The sequence below is a fragment of the Notamacropus eugenii genome, chromosome 5, assembly GCF_028372415.1.
Source record: "Notamacropus eugenii isolate mMacEug1 chromosome 5, mMacEug1.pri_v2, whole genome shotgun sequence".
Taxonomy (NCBI): domain Eukaryota; kingdom Metazoa; phylum Chordata; class Mammalia; order Diprotodontia; family Macropodidae; genus Notamacropus; species Notamacropus eugenii.
The window spans coordinates 248,073,856-248,082,917 of NC_092876.1; the positions used below are offsets into that span (position 1 = coordinate 248,073,856).

At 38.3% G+C, this 9,062-nt stretch overlaps 1 pseudogene; it reads left to right on the forward strand.

Annotated features, from left to right (window-relative positions):
- The first annotated feature begins 7,976 nt into the window (after positions 1–7,976).
- On the forward strand, positions 7,977–8,750 carry LOC140507822 (lysophosphatidic acid phosphatase type 6-like; annotated as a pseudogene).
- Positions 8,751–9,062: the final 312 nt, after the last annotated feature.

Sequence of the window (9,062 nt, forward strand, 5' to 3'; positions counted from 1 at the left end):
TGCTTTTCAGGAAAAAAAGGAACATTGGTGAAAGCTTGGATTGGATTCTTGTCCACAAAGTCCTTATATTCAGCTGACGTAAATGTAGACTGTTAAAAATGATAGTTCCAGAAAATCTGAGTTACAAATAACTAGTGTAGAGCTGATTTTTATAGCAAAGAACTATGTATTTGATGTTCTATATTCCCAACATAGTTCCCAGCATGCACAATCATATAGATTCAGTGGTCTCCAATCCTTGCTGTTCCTCACAAAGACACTCTGCTTTCCAACTCTGAGTGATTTCATTGACTTTCTCCCATTTCTGGAACTTTCTCTTTCCTTATCTTTGCCTCCTAGCTTCCTTGGTTTCCTTCAAGTCTCAGTTACAGTATGCAAAAAGCCTTTCTTCATTCCCTTTAATGCTAGTGCCTTCTCTACTCTGATCATCTCTAATTTTGCCTGTATTTAGCTTGTTTGTGAATAGCTGTTCCTATATTGTCTTCCTCAGTGTATCATAAGCTCTTTGAGAGCACTATCATTTGCCTTTCTTTGTATCCCCACTGAGTGCATTGCCTAGCATATTAGGCATTTAATAAGTGCTAGCTGACTGATAGAATGACAGACAGCATGATGTGAGATACATAATGCAGAGGGTACCTTAGAAACAACCTGTCAGAACCTAAGGCCAACTTTTATCATTTCCTTGTACCCCAAATAATCTGACCAATTTCTTATAGTTCTCTATTTTCTTCACTCTTCTTTGCAAATGAACACAAAGAACACGCTTGCCTCTACTAGAAAACCTAAACTCCAAAATATATACCCACAGTCTCAGTCATAGTCACACTCTCACGCACATATATACATACACACACACAGAGAATGAACAATTGCTTTTGAATTCAGTCAAGGCAAGCACATAGTCTCACAGAAAGCACACAAAAATAGATAATTAGGAATCCAATTCAATTCCATACCATTTATTTCAATAAGGTAAATTCCTAGGTAACTGTGGGTAGTAGTGTTGGTACACAGTCAGCCCTTTGTGTCTTAGTCTGAGAGCGAATGTGATGAGGACCAAATGCAAGTATCTATGTTTATGAGAACTGATTATTTCTTTCCTGTATTAATAACTAATTATTCAATGAGAATCAAGATTTTGCCTCTTTTCTACTTCCTCATCCAGAAATCAACCGGTGTGGGAAAGCTCTTTTAAAGATTTGCCTAGGCCAAGATTTAATCAGGCAGTAAAAGAAATTCTAATTTTAGGTTAATAGGTACATTACTGTTCATTGAATTTACTCAGACAGATCTGGAAAAATGTTGATCCTCCCTTTTGTCAGGCAGGTGATATGGAAATTGATGTCTCTTTGATCAAACCAAGACCCTTATGTTAAGATAGTCCAGCTTCTCAATGTAATATTCATTTTCTCATTAATTGTTAACTAACCAGAGTTGATTGCCCCCTCAGGAAAACCTACTCTTCCAAGAGCATATAAACTGTGAGTTCACTACTATGAGGGGTATTTGGTCTAAGAGAGAGAGATGGTCAAATGGCTATTGTTTTAATTTAAAAACATGCTGGTATTCTTTTTTTGTTGTTGTTCTTCAAACAATATTGCTGTTCAGTTCCTTTTTTTTTTATTAATTTATTTTTAGTTTTCAGCATTCACTTCCACGAGATTTTGAGTTCCAAATTTTCTCCCAATCTCTCCCTTCACCCACCCCAGTACATTGTGCATTACACCAATCTGCCCTCCTTTCTATCACACTCCTGCCTTCTCTCATCCCCTTCCCCTCTATTTTCTTGGAGGACAAGGTAGATTTCTCTACCCCATTGTCTTTATGTCTTATTTCCCAGTTGCATGTAAAAACAATTTTTAATGTTCATTTTAAAAATTTTCAGTTCGAATTTCTCTCCCTTCCTCCTTCCTGTCCCATCCCTACTGAGAAGGCAAGCAATTTGATATAGGTTATACATGTGTAGTCATGAAAAACCCTTCCATAACAGTCATGTTGCAAAAGACTAATTATATTTTCCTCCATCTTATATCTTGCTCCCCACTATTTATTCTATTCTCTCTTTTGACCCTGTCCCTTCTCAAAAGTATGTACTTCTAATTACCTCTCCTCCCATTTGCCCTCCCTTCTATTATTCCTTCCACCCCCAGCTTATTCCCTTGCCCCCTACTTTCCTGTAGTGTAAGATAGATTTTCATACCAAATTGAGTGTTCATGTTATTCCCTCCTTAAGCCAAATCAGATGAGAGTAAGGTTCACTCTTTCCATCTTACCTCCCCGCTCTTCCCTTCAATTGAAAAAGCTTTTTTTTCCCTCTTTTATGTGAGAGATAATTTGCCTGATTCTATTTCTCTTTTTCTGCTCCCAATGTATTCCTCTCTCACCCCTTAATTTTATTTTTTTAGATATCATTCCTTCCTATTCGATTCAGCCTGTGCCCTCTGTCTATATGTATATAATCCCTCCAATTACATGAATACTGAGAAAAGTCTCAAGAGTTACAATTTTATCTTTCCATGTAGGAATGTAAACAGTTCAACTTTAGTAAGTCTCTTACACTTTGTCTTTCCTGTTTACCTTTTCATGCTTCTCTTGATTCTTGTGTTTGAAAGTTAAATTTTCTGTTCGGTTCTGGTCTTTTCATCAAGAATACTTGAAAGTCCTCTATTTCATTGAATGACCCTTTTTTCCCCTGAAGTATTATACTCAGTTTTGCTGGGTAGGTGATTCTTGATTTTATTAGTTCCTTTGACCTCCAGAATATCATATTCCAAGCCCTTCAATCCCTTTAATAGAGAAGCTGCTAGATCTTGTGCTATTCTGATTGTGTTTCCACAGTATTAGAATTGTTTCTTTCTGGCTCCTTGCAATATTTTCTCCTTGATGTGGGAGCTCTGTAATTTGGCTACAATATTCCTAAGAGTTTTCCTTTTGGGATCTCTTTCAGGAGGTGATTGGTGGATTCTTTCAATACCTATTTTACCCTCTGGTTCTAGAATATCAGGGCAGTTTTCCTCGATAATTTCTTGAAAGATGATGTCTAGGCTCTTTTTTTGATCATGGCTTTCAGATAGGCCAATAATTTCTAAATTGTCTCTCCTGGATCTCTTTTCCAGGTCAGTTGTTTTTCCAATGAGATATTTTATGTTGTCTGCTATTTTTTTCATTTCTTTGGTTTTGTTTTATAATTTCTTGATTTTTCATGAAGTCATTAGCTTCCATCTGCTCCATTCTAATCTTTAAGGAATTATTTTCTTCAGTGAGCTTTTGGACCTCCTTTTTCATCTGGCTGATTCTGCTTTTTTCAGGCACTCTTCTCATTGGCTTTTTGGATCTCTTTTGCCATTTGAGTCAGTCTGTTTTTTAAGGTGTTATTGTCTTCAGCATTTTTTGGGTCCCCTTTATCAAGCAGTTGACTTAGTTTCCATAATTTTCTTGCATCACTCTCATTTCTCTTCTCAATTTTTCCTCTACTTCTCTTACTTGATTTTCAAAATCCCTTTTGAGCACTTCCATGACCTGAAACACTTCCATGTTTTTCTTGAAGGCTTTGGATGCAGGAACTTTGACTTTGTTGTCTGATTTTGTTTGTATATTTTGGTCTTCCTTGTCTCCAAAGTAAGATTCTAGAGTCTGATTCTTTGTCCAGTTTTTGCTCATTTCTCCAGCCATTTACTTGACTTTTGAGCTCTTTGTCAAGGTAGTTCTCTGCTTCTGGTAGGAGTGGGGAGAGGGTGTACTGTCAGTCACTCAATCCCCCCACAATCTGTGAACCTAGAGCTCCAGAAAAAAACCACTGCTGCTGCTGCCCCTGCTGCTGCTGTGGCTGCTGCAGGCTTCTTTGCCCCCTCTGCTACCCTTGGGGTGGGGCCAGACCACTCTGCTCTCTCAAACAGGTCTCACAAGGTCTGCTGACCTTGCAATTTGTCCTCAGTGTTTGAAGTTGTGAAGTCTGGAAACTGCCACAGGTGCCAGAGATTCAGTCCCTCCAGGCCTGCTTAGGTCCCATCTGTGCTGGTGTAGCCCACACTGTACTGCACTCTGCTCTCAGTGCAGCTCAATAGATGCTTCCCATTGACCTTCCAAGCTATCTTGGGCTGGAGATTTACTTCACTCCTTCACTTCTGTGGGTACTGCGACTTTAGAATTTGTTTAGAGTCATTTTTACATGTATTTGGCTGGCCTTGAGGGAAGAGCTTTAGCAAGTCTCTGCTTTTACTCTGCCATCTTGGCCACATGCTGGCATTCTTAATAAAATGATTAATTTACCCCAAAATTATGCCTCTTGAACTTTTTAAATGCTATGGTGCTGCTGTACCATGTCTCACCTTCAATCTAATACAACTCAGCAAACATTTATTAAGGACTGCTATGTACAAAGGACTGTTTGAAGTGTTCCTTGCTCCTGGTAGGCATGTGGGGCATTTCTGTATTTGGACCGAAAGTGCTTTCTGCAAGTTGGATGACCTGTCTGCTACATGGTATAGGTCTGCTACCCTGAAGAATCACTATAATCTTCCCATGCACAAGCTGACCAAAACAAGATTTTGAAAAGCCCAGAAATCTCTGGAGGGCCATCAGTATACCACACAAAAAATTCATTAATGAGTATTCAAGAAGAATCCACTGAAGAACTTGAGAATCTTGGTGAGACTGAACCCATAAGCCAAGACAATACTCTGGAATAATTCTATGCCAGGCTAAGAATTGGAGGATCAGAGAAAAGAGCTGCTGCACTAAAGAAGATTATGGAGACAAAGAAAACAGTAGATGAGAAGATGAAGCTTGTAGGTGATAAGAAGCTTGTGGGAACAAAGGAGATTCCTGGCCAGAATAAACCAGCAAAAAAGCAGCTTGGGGAAAAGAAACCTCCAGCAGCAAAGAAACCTGTGAAAAAGAAGCCCACAGCTGAAAAGAAACCCTCTGGGGAAAAGAAACCTGCCACACACACACACACACACACACACACACACACACACACACACACACACATACACACATACACACACCCTGAAGCTGTAAAGAAGCCTGCTGCATAAACTCAGCATATCAGTTTATCCATTGGGCTACAATCTATTATGTCAATATTGTGAATTTCTAAAGAATAAATATTCAAAGCGGCTTTGGAAGGAAAAAAAAGAGCTCACACAATAATGGGAAGATATAACATGTCCACAGATAAATAAACACAAAGTATGTAGCAAAGTTATTCAAAGTAATTTCAAGAAAGGGAACCCTAACAGCTGATGGTATCAGGAAGTGAGGTGGCATCTGGGCTGTGCTTGAAGGAAGCCAGGGATTCTGAGAGGCAGAGGTACATTCCAGAACATTCCAAAACACAGGCCCTAGTCGAGTCACATCAAGTCAACAAGCATTTATTAAACTCTATGGTTAGGAATGGTTCTGAGCATTGGGAATTCAAAGAAAGGCAAAACAGTCCATTCCCTCACGGAGCTTACATTCTAATAAGGGAAAGATCTTACAAACTTTTATGTACGTACAAGATATTTACTTGTAACAGGAGCTAGTTTTAAAAGAAAGGTATTAGTATTGAGAGGGAAGGAGAAAAACCTCTTCAGGCAGGTTAAATTTTAAGCCTGTACTTGAAGTAAGCCAAGAACAAGACATGAGGAATGAAAACTTTTCAGGTGTGAGAGGTAGTCATGGAGTTGCAGATATTGTGTAATTAAGATGTATGGACTGAAGATATGGAGTGTGAGAAGTAGCCAGAAGGCTAGTGTCATTCATTCACACATTCTGAGGTAAGAAGACAAGAAAGGCAGGAAGAACCCAGTTTATGATGGGATTTAAAAGCTAAAGAGAGGATTTTATATTTGATTCTGAAGGTAGTAGGGAGCCACTGGATTTTTTAAAGCAGGAGAGTAACGCATTCAGATCAAATGAATTAACGTTACAGCACTTTACAAACATTACAATCCTACATAAATGTTAGTGATTATCTAGCTGTGCTTCAGAAAGATTATTTTGGCAGCTGAGTGGAGGATGGACTTGGGTGAAGAGATACTTAGGGAGGGAGACCAACTAACTGGCTTTTGTAGTAGTGCGGAGAGAGGAGTTGAAGATGACGTTTTGGATGAGAGCCTGATTGACTAGGAGGATGGTGCTGCCTCTGACAGTAATGGGGAAGTTTGGAAGAGGGGAGAGTTTTTTGGGGAAAAATAATGAGTTTAATTTCAGACATGTTGGGTTTGAGATGTTCAATAGGCAGTTGGAGATATGAGACTAGACAGTAGGAGACAGGTTGGAGGTGGATAAACAGATGGATAGATCACTAGTGAAGATTTTCACTCTTTAAATTTTTATTCATTAGCTAGTAACAGATTTTCTTGGAAGAGGAGCATGAACAAAAGTCACACAGAAGGTTACTATCCTGTCTGCACACGATGTTTCCCTCTTCTCTTACGCTGACAAGCTCAACTGACTTCCTCGAGCTTCCACCATGTGTATGTGGTGCATGTTGCTTAGATATGTGTAGTATTGTTTATATATCTCCTTATGCTCCATGAAACTTTATTTCGCAGTGTATGTTGAACTCAATGCTAGCAACAAGTTTTGTGAGAAAATATTTTTGAAAGTATCTCAACCAATTATTATTGATATGTTACAAGGAGAGCTGATATCTTCCTTGCATTCATTTACAAATATAGTGTTAACTACAGTATCCTGGGACATTCTGCCATTGACTTTCTGAATATGATAGAGCTCTAGGGATTATCTTCTATATATAATCAAGATCAACTACTGCCAGATTTTGTGAACTGTGATGACAATTCTTGGTCTTCCCTTTGATGAATTTTGAATATATTAATCCCTCAGGGAAACCCCTCTTTAAAATCTTCACTCAGTATCATTATCTGCCAACTGTCCATGTTATCTTCCGTTGCCTGAGCAGGAACTGGTTTATCTAAACTGATCTAAATTGGGAAGCATGAATTTTCTGAGTTTTGCTGACATTGTTATCAAGATTTCTCTATCTATGTATAAGGGGCAACATTATTATTAGAAGTGATTCCTTTAGTGTTTGTCATAAAGATACATGTAGAATTATAATTTTATTGGCTAATACTTATCAAAATCAGTTTATTCAATAGGCACCATCAGGGATTTTATTGTAAACTCAACATGCAAGACGTTGTGTGTGTTATATGCTGACTAGAACAGTGTGAATGCTGCCATTAGGAGCCTTGAACAAACATATTGCCAGTGCGTTAAGTTGAAAGGGGAGTCATTATTTTGAAATTCCATCAAGAAGGAGTGAGGCAGGGTTCAGGAAAGGATGGCAGACAAGAAAAAGCCAGACATTATCACTAGGTAAAAATACGACTAAGTAAAAAGGAATTGGGAATATTTGGACAAGTTATAAGGGAGGAGGGAGCTTGGTGTGTTTGGTATGTGGTTGTCATTTGCTCTTCTCTTATAGAAGTATAACATCCATGTCATCTTGTTCCACTTCTGGAAATGTTCCACAGAAAGGATGGTTATGGGGTTCATGTATTACATCCCCTAAATTTAAGTGATAAAATGGTACTTTTCATCATAAGCATATATGTTCTCAAGCTGTTGGAATACTTTTGTGAAATTTAGACTTATGGAATCAATTTACAGATGGTGTTGATGAAAAATGTGGTTTGAATGATTCTGTAAGTCTTTGGGTTTATAGGAACCATGAGGGATTTTACTATGGTATTTTGAAGTACCAAACTATTAGGATAGGGTAAATTTCTGGATAGGACCCTCCACTTTATTAGTTTCAGGGTAGAATGAGAATTAATTTACATAAGAACCATAAGATGCTAACTGATTGATATTATGCTCTTTAATTTACCCTAAAGCAGACATTTAAAGGGCAGAGTTTACTCAGATTCCAGAGTGGAAATTGTGTTCAATTGCTAACAGGTAGCATTTCATATTAGAATCACACTGCTTGATTACTCCCCATCTTGTAAATTTTGTAACCCAACTACCAAAATAGAGACACGGTCAGGGTCAGGAGGCTGCCAACCTCTATGCAGCCTGGAATCTCAGAGGATTTGATAAAGGTACAGAAAGAAAATGGATATAGGTGGAGCAAAGATGTGTACTTCTCTCTGATAGACAACGAATGGGCAGAACTGGTTCACAGGCTTCCCAGTTACCCAATGCTAAAGAAATTCACACAGATAATTGAGCAAAGAGTTTTTCACACAGCCCTCTATATCCTGGGGAGAAGAGAGAGGGATGGTCTTCAGATGGCAGTTGGTCTCATTCTCTACATCCTTCAGAACAACATGCTAGAACCGGTGTATCCTTCTACTTCTCCAAAAAATACAGAAAACTCTACCTCTATGCTACCCATGATGTGACCTTCACATCCATATTAATAACACTGGGGAATTTTTTTTATATCATAAGTGGGCCCCTATGCTGAAGACCTCATCATGAAACTCTACCAACACCAGGAGTTCAAGGTTAGCTTAGTGTGAGTTTCTTACAAGGATGAGGAACAAATGATGAAAGGATACCCAATAGTATTCTGTCCCCTGGCAGAGTTTCTGAATGTGCTGTAACCTCACACAGTGAACCCAGAAGAGGATAACTCACTTTGCTCCTGGCCAGAGAATATAGGTTTTGGAAATGACAAGTGATCAGGTGGCATACCTGTGGGAGATAGATTTTTAAAGCAAAACTTGCTTGCATTAAAAAAAAACAAATTCAACTTTCTTAAGATCTCATTACCATCACTTTAATGGATACAAAGCTCATTATCAACAAACATACTAAGCATGATTGTACTTTATTACCAAATATATTTGTTTCAATGCTTCAAAAGATTTATGATTTTACTGATGTAGGTATTCCCTCCATTGATATGTCAGAAACTCTTTAGTAAATGACTTCTTTAGTAGATAGCAGGTAAATGACTTTAGTACTGTGGTAGTTGACTTCATGAACTGGTGATGGCCAATCTTCTGATAGAATATGGTTATTATAGGAAAAAATTTCCTCAAGGGAAATTTGAACAGGAAGAGATTGTGTTTATCTGAGGGTGAATCAGGGAA